This window comes from Sturnira hondurensis, unplaced genomic scaffold (genome assembly GCF_014824575.4).
Source record: "Sturnira hondurensis isolate 20B ecotype Veracruz unplaced genomic scaffold, ASM1482457v3 Scaffold0004474, whole genome shotgun sequence".
In the NCBI taxonomy this organism is placed as follows: domain Eukaryota; kingdom Metazoa; phylum Chordata; class Mammalia; order Chiroptera; family Phyllostomidae; genus Sturnira; species Sturnira hondurensis.
Window position 1 is genome coordinate 823395 of NW_028077105.1, and position 24137 is coordinate 847531.

A 24137-nucleotide genomic window follows, 5' to 3' on the forward strand; every position below is an offset into this window, starting at 1 on the left:
AAACCTAAAGGATGCTGGTTTGATTCCTGGTCAGGGCACATACTTGGATTGCAGGCCAGATCTCTGGTGGGGGATGTGCGAGAGGCATACGATTGATGTTTCTCTTGCACAACGATGTTTCTCTCTCTCTCTTTCCCTCCCTCTCTTCCCCTCTCTCTAAAAATAAATCAATAAATTTTTTAAAAACTCCCACTGAAACCACAATAAAAATCAAGAAATAATGCCACTAGCATATCATTTACAAATATGGAAGTAACTAGGTGAAAGTACTGAAAAGTTGAAAGTAGCAGCTTCTGAGAAGTGGGAACTGAAGGTAGGGAAGCATGACTCAAGGAGCTTGTATTTTTGTTTAGTCTTACAGGACCCTTTAACTTTGAAAACCTTGTACATGAACATATAACTAAAAAAAATGTTTTTCATTTTAACTGAAAAAAAAAAAGAAGAGCTAAAAAAGTAAGTGCTATAATCTATTTACTACATCCAGCCACCATCTCCAAGGGGAGATTTATACAGAAAACTATCGTTAAGTTGAATTTTTACGGAAAAGTATTTCGCCAAGAAGAAGTAATTAAGATGAGCACACCTGGCAGAGGGCACAGCCTGTACAAATATACAGAGGCAGGTAAGGGCAGGCTATATTCAGGAACCTACAGGTCATGTGAGCTGATCCCAGCACCAGGGCACAATGGTAGTGCCGTAAATGAGGGAGGTGGGATTATGTCCAAGTGAATGTTGGAATCTGATAATCCATGCTAAGGAGTTTGGACTTTTTTCTGTAGAAAGTAGGGAGCTGTCAGCAGATTTAGGGCAGGGAAATAACATAACAGATTTCCACTTTGGAAAAGTATCTCAGATAATTCTGTGAAGAGCGAATATAGAGGCCTGAGAAAGAGTTACAAGGAGACCACTTAAGGGATTATTATACAAATCCAAGCAGAAGTGAACAAGTGACTGAGTCAAGATAATGGTACTGTGGACATAGGAGCGTGAGGATGTTGGGAGCTACCAACTGGGAAACTCATACAAGAGAAAAACAGAAAATCTCAATTTACTCTGTAAGACACGTGCTTAGGTAACTTGGCAAGAGAATGCAACAAGTAAATGCTAAAATCTAGTCTAGTTCCTTAGACTAGATTACCTTGACAGAATTGTATATTTAATATATAAAATGAGAAGGCACCTAACTCATATGGTTGTTAGGAGAAGACAAGGAAAGACACATACATTTGTCTTTTAACCTAAAAAGAGGAACATAATGTTGGTAGTTAATATAACTTTGTCTGAGGCCAAGTCATTCCCAAACCTCTTTATTCATCACACCCCCTCACTTTGGTGTTCTTATAGTAAGACTTATTACATATTATTTATTTATTTGATTTTTACATAAGCTATAACTTTTGGCAGTTGTATATTTGTGATATAAACTTGTTTTCCTTACAAATGGCTCCTTTGTTCCAAACTAATCTAAATTCTGGAAATGGGAGGGGCTTTTAGATTCTTCACGGGAGGCTAGCCAATACTTTTTTTTTCTAAGCAAATATGTACTCACCCTTTGAATTTTAGGTCCTCTTCCAGTCTCTGAATTAATATGCAAGACGAAAACATCTTCTTTTCCAACCAATAAGGGGGACAGACTGAAACACAAAGACAGAGGTTATTTTCTAGTCATCACAGGCACTTGTGGGTTGGGTTAATAATACTCAAGCACACAAAATCTGTCAGAACCCTAAAGACAAAGGTCTTATCTTTGTTATGCTTAAAGGTGTCTGAGGGTTTTTTTCTTTTCTGTTTCATTGTGACACGCATTGTCTGGAAGAAGAAGCCAGAGGGGCTCTGCTGGCAGCCCTATCTATGCCTCACTGTGAGCCTCGGGAAAAGATATCATTTACTCCACCACCTTGGTAGCTCTCTGAGAATCAGATAACCTGCTTACGCTTTCTAGCCAGTTGAGCAATCCGGACCCTCCAAAGATGCTGTAAGTCCTTGGCACTGATTTCTCAGGCTAAACTGCTCAGTACCTGAGACTGCATACTAATTACCGAAGACCACAGCCTGGTGAAATAAGCCTTGCTCGCATGTATGAAGGTTGCTAGGTCGAGGTTTCTAGTAGTTCATCCACTTCTCTCTCCTCACGATCATCTACCTTAATTCTCCTTCGTAACTGCACTACATTTATTGCTCCAGTAAATTTCTGCAGGGGAAGGGGGTGGGGAGGCACCTGGATACCCAAGGGATTGCCAGTGAGCATGAAATCACCTGACTGCTTGGACTTTCTATCACAACAAGAACATTCCTGAGGATTCAGTGGCATTGTTGGTGCTAATCCCCAGAGAGAAACATCAGAGGAAACTAAAAGTGAACGTGCAGTTTATATAATTGAAAAAGAAAGGAGTGAAGACAGAATTCTCAGGAAGTGGGGAGAGGGCAGAGTCACAGCTCTCTCAGACACGTTCTTAGGGGAAATAAATGAAAAGCCACACTGTGCTTACACCTCTGCCGGAAACAGTCAAAATGGGCCCACTTTATCATGACAAACAGTTGTATTATTACAAAGAAAATTACATTATTCACTGGTTTTTATTTTTATTACTGCATTATTATGCTTAATTACTCATTACCACTTTCTCCATTTTGCTATTGTGGATGGCATTCCTTTTTCTTTTTCCCCATGTAATAAAGCCACTTCCCTTAATCAGTCACTGTTTATTTTTTGTACTTCTGTCTCCATGGTACAAGGGATGTAATTGTTTTTCATTTTTCAGCAGACAGCACGGATGGTGAGAGAGGGAAGATACTGGAAAAGGAAGGTTCTCCCCAGTGCCCTGTACATCCTACGTGATGAAGCTATTCTCACGGGCATTGCTTTTTCATCTGACCTTCTCAGCACACTTCAGGTGTGTCATGTGTTTCAAGGAAGAGAAAGTTAACCTGCAGGAGGACTTAACCCAGCAGGACCATTAAGCTGTTACAAGTCATAAAATGCCTGTGCCCAAGAGTGAGCCATACAAACTGAAAGATAAAGTTGTTCAGTATATGCCACTGCCTCAGAAAAATTCCTTCCCCTCTATTTCTGTCTAAATTAGGTTTGCTTTCATGTGAAAAGCTTATCTTATAATAGCTCTCTGTGAAATCTATTTAAAATATAAAAAGTAGAGAAATCACATGCCTCAAAGAACTCACTTTACAGATGGAAATATTGAGGCTTGAAGAAGTTAAATGACCTACTCAAGGTCACACCAAGAAACAGGGACAGGACTGGGAAGAAAACGAAAGGCACCTGGATTCTAGTCACATTCTCTCTTTGCCTGAAACCATGGTCCCCCTCAGTATCATTTTCCAACACTGACAATAACTTTTAAAAATTTGCCTATAAAGTGACATAAACTATGCTTGCCATTGATAAAATCTTACTTCAACTGGCATTCCCCCCACCCGCCAAAATCTGTTCACCAAACAGATGTATGTTTATTAGATACTTCATCATTATAATTAACTTTCAGCAAATTGCATTAATCCCCATATTAACTGGAGTATAGCAGAGATCTGTATTATTTTATTTCACATTCTACCATATACTGAAAGCCAACTATGTATGAAATAGTGTGTGAGATGTTGTGGGAGACAGAAAAGTCCCCCCTATAGTTCATAACCAGTGAGGCTGGCCTCAACCTCCTCTAGACACCTCCTTAAAACTTGTACATGAACTTCACTGGCATGTCAGGAAGCCTCACTGCTACCTGCTGCAGGAATATAACCCCCATATCTGTGTCCACCATTCCTTCAGAATGCCTTTCTTAAGATCTGCAGTAGGATAAAGGGTGTTGAATGTCCAGAACTATACAATTCCCACTTCAAGATCTATTGTATTGATTGATCAAGCTGTATTTCCAGGAGTGTATGATGAATCAAAACTTTCTGTTTCCTTGTCTCCTGCTACATGAAAGTCATCTCTGAAAAATAAACATGAGGAGGTAGGGGGAAGGGAGAACAGGAACAACGGGATCAATCCCACGTTGAAGATGACAACACTTTTCTGTCCAGTTGGTTGTAAATGCAACAATAGCTAAATAATAGAAAATAGGCTTTTGGCTTTTGTTTCTTTCTTTTTGTTTTTTGCTTCTTGGAGTAAACCAAATAAATTTGGAGTAAACCAGACACATTAATACTTAGTGAACATTTTCTTATTGACATAACAGTCTAGTAATTCTAGAAATGGTTCTTTGAAATTTTCACCAAGAATTCATTTAAGGAAAAAGAGGATGTTCTACTCTCATAGTTAGAAGCTTTCCTGAGAACAATGAGTAGAACATTAGCTTGGAATATGGCATCCCTGGGAGGGGAAAAGTTGGTAGGAGATAAATTATACAGATGTTATAAGTACGCAATTGAATCTGTTTTGAGAGAAGTTACATGATATATGCATACCCGCAAATATGTAACAAGGGTACATTGGCCAAGAACTAGAAAGAGCAGAAGAAGGAGACAAATTAGATTGATTTTATTTTTAGCTGGAATTACTGGGAGGATTAGGAAGACAACAGAAACATTAAAAGTGAAAAAGTAAGCCCTGGCTGGTATAGCTCAGTGGATTGAGCGCGGGCCTGCGACCCATAGTATCACAGTTCGATTCCCAGTCAGGGCACATGCCTGGGTTGCAGGCCAGTTCCCAGCAGGGGACACACGAGAGGCAACCATACATTGATATTTCTCTCCCTCTCTCCTTCCCTCCCCCTCTGAAGATAAACAAATAAAATCTTTTTTAAAAAGTGAAAAAGTGAAACAAATTATCTGCAAAAAAACTTTGATGAGAAAAGGAAGACTTATGAGGAGCCTTGAGGTAATTTAATATTTAATAGTTTGATAGAGTGGGAAGAGCCCACAAGAGAAACACAGACAGGAGAGCCAGAGAGGTTGGGAGAAAATGAAGGTGTTGTGGAAGGCAGGGAAAAAGAATGCTTCTAGAAGCATGAATATGTCAACAGTGTCCAACACTGATGAGCAATGCGATGAATTGAGTGGCAGAGAAATACATGTTGAGTCTATAGATGTCAAAGTTGTATGTGATGGGGTATGAAATTAACTAATTAAATAACATTTAAGAGGGGAGCTAATAAGAGTAAAAATACAAAGAAAAAAATGGTCCTATCAGAGGGGAGGGGAGTAAATCATTTATTGGTAAGAGTAGGTATGAGCTGGGCAATTTCTCTACTGTGCAAACCTTGGCGGAAACATGGGAAAATGAGGGTAAAGAAAATCAACAAAGAACAACTGGAATGGCCAGGACTGTGTTGCTGAGTTATGTTTTCTTTGTTGGGGAGAGAGAAGTGCCACATTTGAACTAGATTTTTAAAAAAATTAACCTGGAGAATCCATATTGAGAAACTCTTGCTTTCTAGGTCTTTCAAGAATTATCTATCTTGTACCACATTTTAAACATATTTTATATGACTCTTGTTTAATGCTTATAATTACATTTAATGTCTATTACTATTTACCAGGTATGCTTCTTTGGGCTTTATGCATGTTGACTCACTGATAACACTTTTTACACTCTTGGTAATCTTATTCCCTTTCTAAAATGAGAATAATGAAAGAGTTCAGCAGGGTTAAGTAATTTGCAGAGAGCCACAAACTAATAAACAGCACGTCTGGGATTCAACTCCCCAAGTCCAGAGTCCATGTTTTTTCCACTATATCAGGTTACTTGGCTTAAAAGAGGAAGAGAAGCAAAACAGAACTAGGAAGTGAAATCAGAGGTAACTGTCAAATATTCAAATCTAATGAATAAACCAACTATATCGGGGCTTAGATATGCACATATAGTGTCCTGAAAATAGCTATGGCCAAAACTAACAACAGCAGGTTCTGCTGAAATCAATAGTACAAAGAAAAAGAAAGAGACCCTGTAACCATGATCTTGAGTGACAAAACTCTCCCTCCTCCAATTTCATTAAGTGGTAGAAATTCCTCAAAGCATAGAGAACACTGAATCTTACCTTTTTTTCTCATCTCTTTGTCTTAGTGCATCAAAATATGTCTGCTTGGCTTTCACCCTAGAAACACTCAGTGAGTGTGAGCTTTTTGCATCAGGGATAATAACTGCATAAATAAAAGAAAAGGTCAGGGTCTACTTCTTACCAAATACATAACTCTAATTCATTTCAATATATGTTTTTCTGAACTGCAGCTAATTTCTACTCTGGCTACCTCACAGACTGATGGTGAAAATTCAATAAAACAGTATGTGTATAAAGTATTTCATAGACTGTAAAGAGATATACAAATGATATGTATTTTTATTCCCCTGAACCCTTAGATTCCAAGAAACTGCCCCCTGTTCCTCCACTCTCACCAGCTGTCTCCTCACCTTTCTCTATTTCAGCTCTCACCATTTCCCAGAAGGCAGACTCTATGCTCACCAGTGATTGTTGTTGACTATCAGAGGCTAAGTGACAAAGCTTTATAGAGATATATTATTGATGTTAAAACTCAGGGAAATTCAAAATACCTACTATGACATAATACTCAGCTAACTATCATATTTCAATTCAAGGTGCATTCTTCATTCTAGCAACTTTGAAATCTAGATGCATCTTATATTAAAGCAATATCAAAACATAATGCCCTACATATCTAATCCAGTCAATCACCTGATTTTCTGTGGACATAAAAATAAAAGATTTTCACTTTAAAATAATTTTTAAAATTCCAAAAGAAAGTGTTTCATACCATGTGAAAGCTTTATGAAATTCAAATTTCAATCTTCATAAATAAAGTTTTATTGGAACACAGCCATGCTCCTTTGCATATGTATTTTCCATAGCTACTTTCTTGCTACCCTGGCAAAATTTAGTCACTACAGAGAATCTGTGTGTATTCAACAGAGTTTGTAGTCAGACTAAAACCAGACTCCTGGAAGGTGAAGAGAGGCAACAACTTGTCTTCCCTGGCAGGTCTGTCAACATAACTGTTTATGTAGGAGGTTCAGGAATCATCTTTATAACTGGGTACAAACACCAAGCTAGTAGATGAGGTTCAAACAGGCATAATCAAATATTTCACATTTTCTAGGGCTTAAGTGCCAATACTGGGAGCCCTGGGGGAAAAAAAGTGGTTTATATAAAAAGAATCTGCCATAAGAAACTCATCTCTGCAATGGGCCCTGGAGTTCAGGGAATAAATGCAAATTACAAGATTGGTATGCCAGTTTAATGATACCAACCCAAACTATTTTACCCTAGTGTAACAAGATAATAAAACGTAAACTAAAGTAATGTTCTCATTAAATGAAGGCCCAAGCCACCCTGCCATCAGACACTATCTCTGGTTAGAACACCAGCAGCAGGGAAAATATGCCTTTGTTGATTTCCAAGGACAGCGGAGCGGTCACAACTCCGTGATGAAGAGTTCAGAGGGTAGACCATTGGCAAGATCTGTACCTTAGAGGGGAAAAGAAGGCACTGCAAAAACAGACAAACAAAGGCAAACACTTTCTGAATGTAAGCTACACATATTATTTAGAACTCTTCTGATTATATGTGAGAGAAACCTCTTACATAAAAAGGTAAATTTATTGGCTCACATGACCAAACTCTAACAAGAACAGGGAAAGAACAAAATAAGGGGTCGCCCACTCTCAAGACACCACAGGCTATGGCTCTTTATGTCTGGTTTCAATTTCCCAACTTTCACTTTTCAAGGTTTGGGGTGCTTGCTGGCCTTTAAGGTACTTCCTCCCAATCAGATTAAGAAAATCTCTGGGAAAGCTTCTGATTGGCTGGTTAAGGTCACATGCTCACTTCCTAGGCCAATCTGCAGGCTAGGAAGTGTGATTCTCAGACTGATCTGTAGGAGTCACATATTCTTAAACCAAAAGCATTAGTTGGCAAGCAGGGTGATGAAACTCCCATTTGGACCTCATGCATGGGAAGTATGTGTGAGAGGGAACAGAGACCAAGGAAGACCAATCAGCATCTGTGTGCACAACAACAGGATATACATATTTTTAATATATGCTGGTGGGAAGCAACTTCATACATGATATCATGGTAAAAATAGCAAGTATAAAAAACCTACTGTGTGTGTAGTAGTCATCTGTGCTACCCTAATCTTGTTTGAGGTAGTGGGAAATCCCTAATCATATAACCATTAAAAACACATTTTCGCTATGATAAAGTTACAAATTATAGAAAGGAGGTTTAATAGAAAACACTTTATGATGGTTTTGGTTGTTGCTCATGATTCCATTTTCCCAGTGTTCATCAGTGCACACTTTAGTAGTCTAGAAGCTTTGTTCATGAGAAGAAAGGACCCCTGTCTTCAATGAGAAAGAGATCACATTAATGTACGACAAAAAAACCAAAATGAAATGTCTTCGAATCAGGCCAGGAAAGCTCAGGAGTGCCCCGGCTCTCTATTTTTGTTCAGGAGACTCGATTTTTGACATCTCAGTCACCACTAGACAGATCTCTGAGGGACATGAGCTTCTGCCATGGTCTTCATCCCTGCACTGTCTTCCTCCTTCACCTCCAACCCACAAAGGACGTTGCCCCTTTATCAACATAAGGAGGACCAATATAGGAATATTTTAAGCAAGTTCAGAGATCTTTTTTATGTTCTTCCATAGCTTTCTAATTCCTTCTCGCCATATTTCCCCTCAGCCTCTTTATTTTTAGTTTCAATGCCTCACTTTTCCCCTACTCAGTGATTTATCCCTATTAATTCTTGGTTTTATCTATTTTTACATTTAAACTTTTTATTTTGTGGGTTTAAGTATTTTATGTTGTTATTTAATCATCAATACTTTTATCTTTTTTAAACTTTTTTTTTGTTTAATCTGATTTTCAAACTCAATATTTTATTCTACTAGAATTTTAATTCCCATACATACTTTCACTTTATTTTCTTTTCTTTTATTTTTTCTTTTGCGAATGTCTACCACTTGAACTTTCTAATACATTTTATCTTTTCTTCTTCTACTTTCTCTCTTTATTTCTTTTTTTTCTTTTTCTTTTTTTCTTTCTAAAAGCACTTGTATAGTGGCTGACAAGATGAGTGCCAAGGTGGTGATACAGACTATGGTGATGAAATTGGTGGTAATCGTATTAATAATAATAGCAGAGGAGAGAGGCTGAAGCTTTCTTTCTATACATGGCTCATTGGAACTCTACCTTCTTCCTCAAGTAAATCCTTAAGTCCCTTTCAAGGTTCTCTCACAAACACTCCCTCAAAAAAAAAATTTAAAAAAACCCACCTTATTTAGGAGATTAGAAAAATCCTTAGTCTACACTACCAAAATTTTATCTTCTCTGCATAGGAAAAATAGCTCATTAGTTGAGATATGTTCACTTCCTAAGATCTTACATGATGTTGGTTTTGGCCATCTGTAGGCATTGGAAGGCAGAAGGGAATGACTGGTGAGGGACATCAACTACTCCACAACTCTGGCCCAAGCACCTTACAAACATTGGCCAGCCCTGAGCCATCCTATAACTGCTATGTGGGAAGGCACCCTGTGATCCATAGTTGAATTTCTGCCTCTACTTAAACAGCGACGTGCCTTAGAAATATGGGGTTGGCCAAAAATTCCATTTGTTTTTTCCATAAGATGGCTCTAGTAGCCCTGAGTTGTCTTTAACTTCACTTGACACAATTTTGTTGGATTGTACTGGGACAACTGTCATATTATTGTGCATTAAAAAAAAACTTATCCAAATTGGTGCGTTTTTGTGTAGCCATTTTAATATCGAAGATGAAAGAAAATATACAACATTTTTGGCATATTAGACTTTTATTATATCAAGAAAGGTAAAAACACAACTAAAATACAAAGAAAGATTTATGCAGCATATGGAGAAGGTGCTATGACTGATTGAAAGTGTCAAAAGTGGTTTGGGAAGGTTTGTGCTGAATATTTCTCCCTGGATGATGCCCCGCAGCCAGACAGACCAGTCTAAGTTGATAGCTATCAAATCAGAACATCAAATGAGAAGCCACTGAGAAAAATCAACGTTATACCATGAGGGAGATAGCCGACCTACTCAAAATATCCAAATCAATAAAGTTATTGGTGAAAATGAAAAAAAATGTCTTTTATTTTATGGAAAAAAACTAAACAAAATTTTTGGCTAACCCAAGAGTAGTGTCTATCAATGAGGACAAGGTAAGTTGGTGTCTGTAAAATCCGTATAACAATACCAAGCATGTAGTAACTGCTGTATGGTGATTAAATTTAAAATGTGTCCATTTCTAAGTTGATCTCTCACGTTTATTGGCATCAAAGTTGAATCTTCTTGTGGGTCAATGAACCCAAGTTCCATTTCCTCTCTGTGAGGGTTAAGAAAAAGCCAATCAAACGAGAATTGCTCAAGGGGTTTGTTGTGACTTGTTTTGCCTTTTTTTTTTTAATGAAATAGAGCCATTGGCTTCTCTGGACAAGCTTCAAACTTGCAAAGTCTTTACTTCTAGAACGTATCCTGTGTATGTGGATTAATCGTGTCTAGATGATCCTTCTTTACTCACAAAGGTAGTTTTAAATGGTGATAATTGACCTAAGAATAATGAGTCACATTTTTTACTTTTAGTAAATTTCTCTTGAATTTTTATCTCAAAAGCAAAGTGGGGTTTGTTTTGTTTTGTTATATACATATTTTTTCTCTCCTGGGACTCAGTGCCTGTGATGTTACAGAACTCTATATTGTGGTAAATCTTTTTTTTTAAAGAAGATGGAATTTTAAAACATCCATTAATCATATCCACAGTTTTTGGATCAATGAGTTTTCTGGTAGATTTGTCTATTTATGTTTATTTTCATATACACATTCCCAAGTCAAGGCTCACCCTGTGTGAACACAGGATTGTTGTTTGACATTTATTCATTCTGCATACCTACAGTAGCATTTGTCATTTTGGGGTATGAACACCAAGATTGCTGGTGGCTCATAGGATGAATCCCTAGGGCCATTGGAAAGTGGACAGATTACTTTCCCATGGACTACCTTTTAAAGATCAATAAATTTATGAAAATATTTTTAAATGACTAAACTTATTTCTGAACAGCATACTTAGTGGTGCTGAGTGATAACCTATAGAACAAAACCAGAACATTCATTTCCCCCCACATTTTAATACCTTGAATGGCTCTTAGGCAATGTGTCTGCCATTCTAGTTGGGGTGCAGGGTATAAGGAGCCTGGAAAGTAAAAACTTTCCTAATGAGAGGTTGTTCTCCAAATAATATTTAAAATTAGCTATTGGCACCATGAGGAAGATATTTCTTCTATTTTTGTTCTGGAGAGGTGTAGGAGAAGAGTACCAAACAATTCGAGAAGACTGGAGCTTGTCACAGAGGGTGCAGCAAGGAAAAATCCTCTGGGGCTATACAGTAGCTTGATTCAAATATCTGCTACAATTTAATTTTCATGAGGCCAGGGTTTTTTGTCAGTTTTGTTCATTGATAAACCCCCAACAACTCATACTGTGCCTAGCACAAGGTAGGCACTTAGTAAATGTTTGTTGTAAGAATGAATGACTGAATAATGAACAGGATTTTTCAGTGTTCAACTTGAAATAGTTTTGTTGTTGAAATGTAAATACCTCTCCCATCAAAAATAAATCATGTCAAATTTACTATATTCCAACGCTTTGCATGAATTACAGAATTTTCTGAAGAGACTGAAGCTGAATTTTACATCTAGTGAAATGGTACAGAAGAGAGAGAGCATATGCAGGAGAAGAGGGTAATCCCTTCACCAAACTAAGTTAGTAAAGGCTGGAAACCTGGGTGCAAAGCAACTGTGAAAAACAATGCTCTTGCACTGGCTGGTGGGGCTCAGTGGACTGAGTGCCAACCTACAAACCAAAAGGTTGCTGGTTTGATTCCCAGTCAGGGCACATGCCTGCATTGCAGACCACGTTCCCAGTTGAGGGGCTGTGAGAGGCAACCCATCTTTCACACTTCAATGTTTTTCTACCCCTCTTTCTTCCTCTCTCTCCCTCTCTCTAAAAATAAATAAGTAAAATATTTTTAAAAACTCTAATGTATGTGCAAAAAGAGTGAGCACAGGTTTTGACTTCCATAGGATGTAGAATGAGGCTTCAAGATAATCTTTTCTAGATATTAAATGATCTGAAGTTCCCACCTGATATGCAAGTTCCATTCATGGATGCCCCAAGCAGATGGAAAACTTTACCTCCAGGTAGTATATCAGGACTTCAAGGAACAACAACACAGAAACACACACACACACACCATGACAAAGTTATAGTAGCGACTTAGAAGAAAAGACTTAGAAGTTGATTATTCCCAGAAGACATTAGATTTCAGCTCTTTACCCCAAGAAAGCATTTCTTGGGGTAAGCCCTTCTAGTCAAATGAGAATATATTTTGTTTTTTTAAAAGCCTTAGGGGGGAAAGGGGATTTTTCTAGTTAGATGTTCCACTGTATTCAGCTACCTGAAGTCTATTATTGACAATTTTGTCCCCACCAGAAGAATAGCCACGCTTATCAAACACTACGAGGATCCCCCAAGGTGAAACTAAGGTGTGAGTGATGGACAGATAGGGGGAGAGTCGTCTCCCATGTGGTTGCAGGTCTGCAGTCTTCTCAGGTGGTTGCTTTGATCACCTCCGTTAACACCGCCCACACCTGTAGGAAGCACTGCGCTGCTGGCACTGGCGTGGACCATGGCTGCTGTCCAATGCAGTGGCAAAGTTCCGCTGCACCTGCAGACTTTGCCCAGCCCTGCAGTCACCACCCCATTTGTGTCATTAATCCACCCATGACCTCTAACCTCTTCATGGGGAATCGAGTATTAAGTCTTAGCTGCCACTTCCTGGTGTCTCTCTAAGTTTACTTCATCGACTTTCATGTTCACCTCTCCAGATGAGGAAGAATGTCATATTTGTCTCATATTTTCCCTTTTAGAAGAGATACCACTAGATTTGAGTTTATTGGGTCCTAAAAATAAAATTCTGATCTACCACTCAGCATTCTGGAGTCTAGTTTTTACAAATCTTTAATGTTTTATGCAGTCCCTTCTTTCCCACAGCACAAAAAAAAATTTTCTTCCTAAGGCATGCCAATAGGGGAAACTAAGGCTATTCATTTCCACTTATATATCATTTCTTTGTAACACAAGCACACTTACCAAATATCGTTCACATAAAACAAACTGTACTTCATCTTGGCTTCATTTCATTCTTATACCCTTATTTTCCTTGGGTTCTTTCCTCCAGCCACTTATTTTCCATTTATATCACCTGACTGTATGAAAGGGTTCTCCATTTACTTCTAGAACAAGATGTTGTAAAGTTAAATAAACGTACACATACAGGCACACACACATGCCGAATGAGGCCAGGCTCTTCACTGACTCACTAGACGGGACACCATTTTCACTCCCGTGTTACCACCGGTCATCAGATGGTCTTGACTAACTTGCTTCCCCCCACTTTGTTTTCATTTACTTTGACATAAAGGGGTATCAGAGCAGTTAACCTCTCTCCGGGGTGTGTTCAAGTTTAATGAATAAATGTGTATAATGCTTTTGGAGTGCCTCACGTGAGACGTGCTGTAACGGCACATTATTAGTGCTGCTATTACAGCACCACCTCGGGACCCTAAGCCTTTAAGCTGGCTGGAGACAGGAGGTCTCGGAAATAATAACAACCCTTCTTCCAGCGCGCCTCTCTCCCTGAGACCTCAGACAACTTACAGGCATTACCTTAGTAATGTAAAACTCAGCACGAGATGGATGGGAATGACTACTGAGTGTTTCCTGTTTCCAGGTGGGAGACATTAAAGCAACATTTTGCATTTCCACACAGCTCACCTGTACTGTGAATATTGTAATGTGAGCACAATATTCTTCATACAAGACATAAAGATTACTTCACTGTTCTCCACTAAGGCATGGCACTGGGAAATGCTGCTGGGGAAAGTGGATTCCTGCCTGTCTCAATACAGGGACAAGAGAATGAAGCCACATACTTATATTAAGATACCTAATGGCAATCATATCTGTTCTCATTTAGCCATGTTTGGCTGCAGAGCTGAGCTAAAGAAAGCGTCTGCTCTTTTTTCCCTTTACAGTCATCTCAGCTGAATAAATAAAACGCCTCTATTTATAGTTCTATAGGTTAATGATTAATTTAAAATACCTGACACATTGGGGCTTCCTGGGCACCATTCAGTATTCAAATTATTTCAACTTATAAGAGACTTGAATACATAAGAAACCATTGGCTAAGAATCAGAACGTGCTTGCCTAAAACTCCCTCACTTGAAGGCTAAAGCCTTTCATTATATGGTTATCGTATCAACCCGCTTAAAAACCACTCAACAAATATTTGTAAACCACTCTATAAATCAGACATCCCTTTCCTACAAAGAGGGAAGCAAGAGTCGTACCACACTCAGCCTCAGTATTGTTCTGTCCTTGGTGTCTGGAATGATGGGAACTAATAAATCGAACTGCCTTATAACAATGTTCTCCGGGCTCTTCAATAATAGAGACTCTTGCAATTGGGCTCCAAATGGACCTAATTAGACTGAAGTCTTCAAGGGATAATGACTATTCCTCTTGTTGTTTGTATATTCTTCTTTTTATATTAAATTTCCTTCCACATTTTAATAAGATTTTTAAAGTAAAGTCCATAATTCCACTGCAGAAAACTGGCATTGCATGCTTAAATGATGGGGATTTTAGTGACTTGTGCACTCACACCAACACATATTGAAAATAGAATGAGCCCCTGGGCTCTCTGTCACTTGTTAAACCTCGGGCATTTAGCTGACATCATTCTTTGGCATTTGCCTTCCTTCTCTCACCCTCTTACCAATGGGTAATGGAAATAGCGTTGTCAGCTTCAAATTATTCAAATGTGAGGAAACTAAGTCCTCAAAACATTTTGCCTTCCTCATTTGAGCCCCACCCAGCTCCACACAGACTTGGCCCTCTGTTCTTGAATAACTAATGGGAAAAGAGCCCAGACGATCTCACTGTCAGACATTCAACTTAGTCTTGGGCCACGTGCAGGGACCGATTCCTCATGCTTCATGTAAAAGCCGAAATAGACGGTAATTTGCCTGGTTTATAATGATGTGTGTAATGGAAACATTCCTCCCAGACACCTGCAGCAACGAGCTCAGGCTCTGACACGTGAGATGTGCTTTCCCTGTTTTAGCATACAGGCTTACAAATATTGTTATTGATCATAAAGTCATCCAATCTTTTAAAAATACAGCAATGCTCTTTGATTAAAGACTTTTCTGCTGTCATAAATTTCAGACTGACTTTCCTTCAGTGCATACTTTTCTTTTCACTTAGTTTTTTTTCAGTGTCTGCTGTTAATTTCCTTGAACAATTCTTTAGTCCCATGTCAGTGGATGGTTAAAGCAGGAGGAATTGGCACGTTCGTTTTACTCTCAGCTTAGCAGGATACTCAACTGTCCCCTCTAGGAAAACACTTGAGTTTTCTGCTCTCTGACTGTCTGGAGAAAAATGTGTCTTTCTGCCAGGCCAAGGACCTGGAGTTAAAGAAAATCCTGTTGTAATTCAGACTTGGTCACATCACTCACTCCTGAGTGATGTGACATGAATCAGCTCTTCCTAGGCCCTCGTAAGTGTACTTGCTTCTCCTAAGTCAAAAAATCACTTCACCCAACGGGGCCACCAATTGTCTGCAGGTGGCCAAAAGGAATCATCATTGTTTTCCAGGAGCTGATACTAGCATTTGTGTTACAAATCAATTCAAGCCCCGAATCAGAGCTTTCTTTCATTCCAGAGAAAGATGCTGAGGCTGGTGCATTGTAGAACAGATTTTGAATCTTCCCAGGTAAACACCACTCACCACTAACCAAAACAAAACACACCACATACTATGTTTAAATCAGTACTCTTATTGAAACAAGTAAAATGATTCCCTAGTTATTTGTGTCAAAGGATATGATTTCCTCGGGGACATTTTGAAAATTCATTTTTAGTATCAATGATTGGGGTAAATATTTAATGTTTTCCATTGTGCTATTTTAGATTTGGCCTTAGGAAATCCTTTGGAACATCACTCTCAAAAAAACTCACTTGGAGCCAGCAATCAATTACAATTTCAGAGAGCCTGATTTCCAAAAAGACCCAAAAAGCACAAGCTATCATCACTCTTCATGTTAGCAAGTGTCACTGCTGACAGCGGTTGCTACCTGTGATATGGGAGTGATTGAAAAGATAGATTTGGTAGCAGTACAGGTTTTTTTTCTATGTTGGATTGAAAAATGACCTTTGATTTGTGGCTATAGACCTTATTTGATGGGCCTTGTGTTGCTTTCAATGAATAAGAAGGAGTAGTTAGTAATAATCAATGTGATTTTAATCCCCAGTGTTTTTATATATCCCAGAGATCAATGTCTCTAATGGGAGCACTCCTTTCAATCAAAAACGCTATGGAGAAACTCTGTTCACCATCTTAACCACATCCATTTCTCAGCACCAATGATTAAATAACTTCAGCATGTTTTAGTTTGTTTGGGGTGGCCTTAAAGTAGACTAATTCTGTTCCAGTTGAATGTCCTTGATTATATGGTACTCAGACAGAAGAAGATTACAAAACACTAGAAACTATTCAAATGTCTTCGTGTTAATTAAATTGGAAATTTTATCATGAGGGCTGTAATGATTTCAGTGCCCTGGCAGAATGAAACTCCAGCGCTGGAAAGGCAGCCCCCCATCACTGCCTCGCAGGGCTGCAGTCAGCCTGCCTGCTACAGCCTCCTGGGAACCGGGGGAAGCAGCCCTTTCGGTATCAAGTCCATGTACACAAGTTTTGCAGGGATATTTTAAACACGCATGTGATATATCAGACCTTGAGTCTGCTCAGACTAGGACAAAGTTTTCTACCTTTTCTATTTCAAAGTCCAGAACTACTATCAGAACTTGAACATGTGACTTCCTCCTTCACCTTCACAGCCTGTTAGAACTCATTTCAGGAACTCAGTTCATATTCTAGGGATTTTTCTCCTGATTCTTATTGTACTTTCTTTTCCACTCTTTGGAACTTGATAGGAAATGTCCCAAGCATTCTTCTCGCTCACGTGACCTTTCCAAAATCCCCTGGGAGAGTACTTTCCCCCTTGCTTGGCTTTGAATGTGGAAACTTTACGATACGATGTGATAATGAACAATGTGAAACTGTTGGTGCAGTGACAGCATCCAGGGCCACTGAAAACTCCTGTTCGTTCTGAATGAGGCTGGACGGGTTGCTATGACATGTGTTTCCCTGGAGGCTCTACTCTCAGTCAATTGTCTCTTCCAATAAGTTATCCAAAATAGGAAAGTATGATTTTTATTGATATTACAAGGAGCTTTCTTGCTTGGATTGCTTAAACTTTTAGCACTTGAAATGTAAATCCAGGTAAAACTTTCACATTCCTTTTGGAATCCGACACTGCCCAGTTTACTAAGAGCTTTGCCAAGATTTGATGAACCTTGCTATGAACTTCGAGAAATTTCATGCTAGCGCTGAAACTGGAAAGGAAGCACATTTCACTAGGTGTCAGATTTCATTCTGACTAGTTCCCTCCATGTTGTATTAATTATTTCCTACCTCAAGATAAGGGAGAAAGATTAACTGGCCTTGCACTACCACATAAAACATTTCCAAGTAAAAAAGGAGTCTGATCAAATCTTATCTGAAGAAGATGACTTCACAATATCATGTCATTTTCATCTGGACTCAGTAGCTTTACTTTCATCTGTTTGACCAGTAGCTTTACTCCAACACAGATCGTGCTTCATGGAGATGAAAGCACGCCTGGGGAGTAAAATTATGACTATCTCATACTGATAAGGCACAATGACAGCTGCAGAGGGAAAAGAAGGAAGAAGTAAAGAATCTCATAAGATGTTTGTAGATTAATAAATTTATCAGTGTTTTCCCTGACCACATAGTGTGGAAGAAGGAATTTTAAATATTAGATAACTTCTAAATCAAAACAATATGTACCAAACAAAGACCGCTTCATTTTCCTCTCTGATAAGGTCTGTTCACATCTTATTTATTGACCTTCAGAATTAAAAATAAAAGTTTGCATCATTACATAAGTATTTTCAAATGAATTCAGTCATATAAAACATGGAGATTGGTCATATGCCATTTTGGTTCATACAATATCCAAATTTAAGATTTAACCCTGCATTATAGAGAATAAAAGACAAGAGTATAGGGTGCTCAGAGTGTGAGAAGGTAATTAGAATAGAAATCAAATGTTGTACTACCTCAACAAGGAAGATACTGTTCTTAGGTAGCAAAACAACTTCCAGTGAAAGGAAGGAGTACACTGGGAAGCATTTGAAATTCAGATGACAAGATAAATTATCCTCAAAAAATAATCCTCAAACCTACATATACTCCTTTCCTAATCTATAACCCCTATTTCCCCCCAAAGTAAAAAGTCCATGCATAAATATACACATATACATAATTGACAAATCTAATTAACTAGAAATTCAAGGAACCAATGAGTGCTTATCAAGAACTTGATTTTGTTATTCATTTATAACAATTATCTACTGTGCTTTGTGCTATTGGTAAGGAGAAGAATAAGACACATCACACACTCTGGGCAGCTCAGTGGTTTGGATGGACCATAGTGACACACAAGGAGAGAAGGACTGCAGGTGATACTAGGACAGTGTCCTAGTATCAAGGACACTGAGTGTTAACACAGTAAAGAGCTTGCCACAGCTACAGCAATCAACAAAGTTTTCCAGGAGGGCCTGAGAGGAGCAGAGTTTAGATAAACAGATGTGGAAAGCAAACTCTGAATGGACGGCAGGAAGTGCAAAAGCAAAGCCACATCCTGATGAAGTCAAAAAGAGTCTGTATAGGTGGACTGGGGATAAGATGGAGAAATGACGGTTGACTAATGGATCAGGGTCCCCTTGTGGGTGACTGAAAATCACAGATCTGATATGTTGAGAAACTGGGAAACAAGAAGACTTTGCACACTTTACTTAATCAAGATCATTGGACATAGACTGTAGATGAACTGGGCTGGAGCAGGGGCACGCAGGAGACAAATTATGGGAGAGGAATTACTGTTAACAGCCTAGAAACAGCTGGGTCAGAAGGCTGTTACAGGGATCAAGGGATGACATGGTGAGTGCTAGAATATGATGTGGATGACAGCAAAGTCTGAGGAAGAACATTCTAGTAATGAAGAAGAGTGAACACTGATGTGGATTATAGTCCAGCTAAATGCACACATTGGCTTCCCTACAAAGAGGCTACTAGTTTCTCAGAGCACCTTTCAGCCCTAGGGTGCTCTGAGCCTCAGCAAGAGAGAATCACAGAGGAATTCATTTATTTTTTGTATTCCTCCTTGTTCTGTCTCTTCCTGAGCTACTGAAATGCTGGCAGATCACACACTTTCTCTCTTCCTCAGTTTCAGTATCTATGAAAGGTAAATTGGTTTGTTACCCACCTCACAGTGACGCTGCAGGGCTTGTGAAATATTGGACCCCAGGAAACATGGGACATTGGGGGGGAAGGACACATGATAAATAGGAGACGGAACCACCTAAAATTAGATAGAGACATTTACCTTTGATAGCTGCATATTTCTTACCCTGCAGGTGCCCAGAGTCCACCATGGACAAGTACATTCATATACACAAACCCTGAACACTATAGAATAGCAAAGCCCACAAATCTTCTAAATGTCCAGAATCTCAATGGTGAATTATACATGTAAAAGTTTAAAAAAATAATCTATTTAAGCTAAGTGATTTTTCTATGCATTTAATACTCTAGAAAGGAATGTGTGAAACAAATAAGGTAAAATATAGGATATTCATGTAGTTCTTAAGAGGTGAAAAGTTAAGTCATTTTCTTATGAGCAACACCACTGAACCTCCTGGTCTTGAAGCCTATCACGCCCAACCAAGGAGAGGACTAAAAGCCACACAGGAAATACCTTATTCATGGATGGAAAAAGCTAATGTCAAAATAGGAAAATAAAATCTTGGAGAATGGCTAGTTCAACCCCCTCACTTTGAGTGGGTAAAGAATCTGATGCTCTGAGGGATTAAATGGCAAGCCCAAGGTCACATGGCTAATTTGTAAGAGCCGGGACTTGAACTCTTGATCCAGGAACACACTGTTCACTTTTCGTGGATCAGAATTTGTCCCGGTGCCATATAAGGAGTAATCTTGGACATATTTTGCCTGAGATAAAGTGATATTATTTCTCTCTCTGAGGCTCGAGTGTTGCCAGATACCAAAACCAAACAGTGACAGCAAAGTAATGGAAAAGTATAATAAGAAAAAAATTTGGAACATTCAGACTAAAGGTTTTTTTTTTGAGGGGCCCCAGTTATTGCCAATATTCATCCTCAGTACAAACACAGAGTCTTGGCCAGAAGGAAGGAAAGGGAGGAGTTACATTATAATTTGCACTATAGATAAAATATCTGCTGGAGCATAGATAAAGAAACTTAAGGGGAAACTTTCCATTTTTGGAAATATGAAGGGTTGCTTCTATGAAAGCAGAAAAAATTACAAAAAAAAAAAGAACTGAAGGGAATAAACCTAACCTCAAAACTTTGGAGAACAGAATAATGTAACAAAGAGGAAAAAACTACATCATTGAATCCACATTTTGGGCAGGGGGAACGTTCCAATAAGGTGGACCAGTATCTTCAAAAGAAATAAGTTGCTGGCCTTACAGAATATTAAGAATGATTCACAAGCTCAGGCGACTTGTGAAATGAGATGAGGTATATTCATTGTCTGGTAATGACTGGTAACCCTCAGAAACGTTTAGAGCTGTTCATGTGCTGATTCGACGTAACAACGTAGAAGCATGATGACGTGCAAACTCTGGTGGAGACCTTGCCTAACTCCATCAGCCTCCACCAATTCTGCTTATGCACATGAAATAAATGATGACGGGGACAAATAACAAGGAAAAACACGTTGGGAAAGAGAATCTATTCTGGTGGTTATAATTCCATGGACAGAAGGATAAAAATGTGGAGACACAGATACAATTTGCAAATTTTCTTCAAATTGAATCTCACGGCTTAACAAAATATTTAGATGATGTTGCATAACTACTTGTTTTTTTCAGAAACATTTCACTCAGGATGTAAAAATAGGCAGAGAGAAGGGGTGTTGAAGGAACACTGGAATAAAAATTTAAAAATTGCTTTGAAGTCATCAATGTCTTTCACTGTAAAGAATTGATAATTATACTTCAGCCTTTCTGAAGAGTTGTTAGACCACTCAAATCCTAACATGACAACCATTTTGCAATATATAAACTGTCAAACAATCCAATTTGGTACAATACTTCGGAGATCAGGTCATCGTTTACCTGACCTGAAAGCATTAACATGAAATTTGAAAAACAGAGATAATTACTCAGATACATTAATCTGGCTGAGAACAACCAAAACAGCAGATGCCTATGGAAAGCATTAATTCAGAGGAAAAGTGGTGAGGGACAGCACCAGGGTTGTAGTAACAGTGTCAGATGATGACATTCTAATGGACATAGAATGTGACAACGGTACAGCAAGTTTAAAATTTTTCCAAGTTCACAAACCTGGTGTGTTAATGAGATTTGAAACAGAGCAATGAACCTTGTGTTTACCACACATGTATCTTTTACAAGTGGGTTCGAGTATAGTGCAATAGAATAAGACTTATACGATTGCATAAAATTCTATGGAACATGGTACTTGATATTCAGTGGGTGGCGTTGGGATATTTGATGACTCAGAAATAGGGGGTGTGTCAAGAGAAACCCTCAAACTGACTCTCAGAGATTATTGATGGTGTCAGCATATCATAGAGGACCCCTTCCCCAACCACCAATATACCTGTACACCTTAACTTTAAAAAAAAATCCATGAAATACCAGAGAAAACTAGGGAAGAGCCCTGGCTAGTATAGCTCAGTGGATTGAGCACGGGCCTTAGGACCAAAGGATCGCAGTTCGATTCCCGGTTAGGGCACATGCCTGGGTTGCAGGCCAGTTCCCAGCAGGGGATGCACGAGAGGCAACCATATATTGTTATGTCTTTCCCTCTCTCCTTCCCTTCCCCTCTAAAGATAAAATAAATAAAATCTTAAAAAAAACTAGGGAAGAGGATGTTTAGAAGAGAATTAAAACAAAGAAAGATAGAATAGAATGGAACATTAAGACCCTTCGATGCAGAACAACTTGGTCTTTGTTAGCCTTCATAATGCCACTCAATGTCAGTGTTCCAAGTGTTATTGCTAATAGCACATCTTACCACCCTTCAGAGTGTTTTGGTTCGAATAAAAAGCATGTGCTGCTCCTAAATGGAAGGTAAATACAGTCTGCAAACTCCGATCACATTTATAAATGCACAGTATACCAATTAAGAGGAAAAGAGGTTCCTTGTATTTGAACCACACATACAATACTGTGTTTAAACCTAGTTCCTACACATTAAAAAAAAAAAGACAAACAAATCAGAGTAACCTAGGCTAGGAAAGAGAATCAATCTAAGAACTAAAACCAGAGAACTCTTAAGTCTCTTGCTTTAGTATTACTTTATTTATTATTTTTATGCTTTTTATAATGTTATTTTCATACTTTTAATAGGCATTTGATGATGACTCAGCTTTATCTTTAACATTTGTAATAGGAACACATAGGATTTATGGGTAGAATTCGTGGAAAGGTAGTTGTCAATGGATTGTAAGCAAGCTCTAGCTAAAAGGAATGAACTGTTGTTAAAAGGAATGAACTGCTTTGATAGCTAATGAGCATCCTGTCCTTTGTTGAGTTCAGAGGCTGGATACCTGCCAGTGATGGATGATATAGAAGGAAATCTTGCTTTCCTGGGAGTTTGATCGCTAGTACACTTAAGACTCTGTATCCATGGCTTAAGTCTTTAGCAGATGAATAGTGTGCCTCTTCTTTCAGCTCTCTGTATCTCAGTAAAGGCAAATTCCATTAGAGCTAGCCATACGTTCATAAATAAATAATATTTATTGTTTATAAATGTATAAGTGAATAGTATTTATTAAACAGTGACTTTATACCAGAGCTCTTCACATGTTGTGCTATATTTAATCCTCATAATAATCCCATGGGAAAGTCACTATTATCCCTTCTAAACATAGAAGGAAAATGAGGTTCAGAAAGCTTTTGATGTGCCCAGAGTCACTTAGTTAAAAACTGGTATAACTGGGATCCTAATAAATACCCTGTGAAACTAATCTATTCAAGCTGATTCATATGTTGTGCTCCCAGTGCTCCTGGGAAAAGTACTAAAATGTTCTATTGTTTTACCTCTTTCTGTACTTCCCATGAAATCAGTACAACATAGCTCTTCGCTGCAGAAAATTAAGCACCAGATGATCCCAGAGGAATGTGCTGTGGAGTGTCTTTCTCCCTCTGTGTGTGTGACCTGTTTTTGCGATACTCCTCCCCTCTCTCCCTTACAGCTAAAATTAAACCAGTGGAAATGTGTGCTTCAAAGTACATGCCCTCTTAATGCAACACAACTGCACTTAAAGGTCAATAGATTAACAAGGGAACACACATAGATAGCGTTCCTTATCTGGTGGGCACAGAGATGGTGACAGCATTGGCATTTGGGGAAGAAGGGAAATAGGAGTTTGTGGGGGTGATACAGACAAAACAGGAATATTGGGTGAGAAGAAAGGAAAATCAGATAGTTGAAGCAAGGGGTGTGTTTGAAAGTCACTTTCAGAATAAGTCACTTTCAGGGACCAGCAATGATATGATTAAGAAATCACTGGCCCTAGAATCACTGCAAAATAACAAACATCAAACTTCATATGTGTGCAACATTTTATGCTTTACAGGAACATATCCACCTGCATTACCTCATCAGATCATCACGGTATCCGTGGAAACTAAGCATAGCTGTCTCCCATTTTACCAAAGAGGGGACTCCAGAGACACGAATTACCCACAGATGTCCATAAATTGGGACTAGTTTAGTGATACTGATTTTCCACTACATTTCTTTTACACCACAAATACATTCTTTGCTCCTTTGAAGATCATTTTGTTTGCCCAATATAAAGTTGCATATAAAAATAGATTTTTGACTTGATAGGAATTCTGAGCCAAAAAT

General features: G+C 38.5%; 1 pseudogene; it reads left to right on the forward strand.

The window, feature by feature from the left end:
- Nucleotides 1–4966: 4966 nt before the first annotated feature.
- Nucleotides 4967–24137, forward strand: part of LOC118986762 (survival motor neuron protein-like) — a 31021-nt pseudogene continuing 11850 nt past the window's right edge.